The sequence below is a fragment of the Piliocolobus tephrosceles genome, chromosome 19 (genome assembly GCF_002776525.5).
Source record: "Piliocolobus tephrosceles isolate RC106 chromosome 19, ASM277652v3, whole genome shotgun sequence".
In the NCBI taxonomy this organism is placed as follows: Eukaryota; Metazoa; Chordata; class Mammalia; order Primates; family Cercopithecidae; genus Piliocolobus; species Piliocolobus tephrosceles.
This window is the reverse complement of record NC_045452.1, coordinates 25,847,737-25,848,668: the sequence shown is the minus strand read 5'-3', so window position 1 is coordinate 25,848,668 and position 932 is coordinate 25,847,737.

Below are 932 nucleotides of genomic sequence, written 5' to 3'. Positions count from 1 at the left end.
TTTTTTTTTTTTTTTTTTTTTTTTGAGACAGAATCTCACTTTGTCACCCAGGCTGGAGTGCAGTGGCACGATCTTGGCTCACTGCAACCACCGCCTCCCGGGTTCAAGCGATTCTCCTGCCTCAGCCAACCCAGTACCTGGGATTACAGGCACCTGCCACCATGCCTGGCGAATTTTTGTGTTTTTAGTAGAGACGGAGTTTCACCATGTTGGCTAGGCTGGTCCCGAACTCCTGACCTCAGGTGATCTGCCCACCTCGGCCTCCCAAAGTGCTGGGATTACCGGCATGAGCCACTGCGCCCAGACTGAATAATTTTTAAAAGCAGAAAGACAGTAAGTCCCATGGTATCCCATCAGCCATTTAATGTATTTTTTCCTGATAACAACCACAGCACCCATGTATACATCTGTGCATATGGAAATATATTGGTTATTAGAAAATACTGTTGGCTGGGCGCGGAGATCGCACCACTGCACTCCAGCCTGGGCCACGAGAGCAAAACTCCGTCTCAAAAAAAAAAAACAAAGAAAAGAAAATACTGTTAAAGTTTAGTTATATCTGCTAATGACTGAAGATGTGGTGCTAACAGAACAACGCCTATTGGGAAACTTGGGAAAAGAAACTTGTAACTTTTTTCTTTTTTTTTTTTTGAGACGGAGTCGCTGTCACCCAGGCTGGAGTGCAGTGGCGCGATCTCGGCTCACTGCAAGCTCCGCCTTCCGGCTTCACGCCATTCTCCTGCCTCAGCCTCCCAAATAGCTGGGATTACAGGCGCACACCACTTCGCCCAGCTAATTTTTAGTAGAGACGGGGTTTTGTCATGTTGGCCAGACTGGTCTTGAACTCCTGACATCAGGTGATCTGCCCACCTTGGCCTTCCAAAGTGCTGGGATTACAGGCGTGGGCCACAGCACCTGGCTGATTTTTTTTC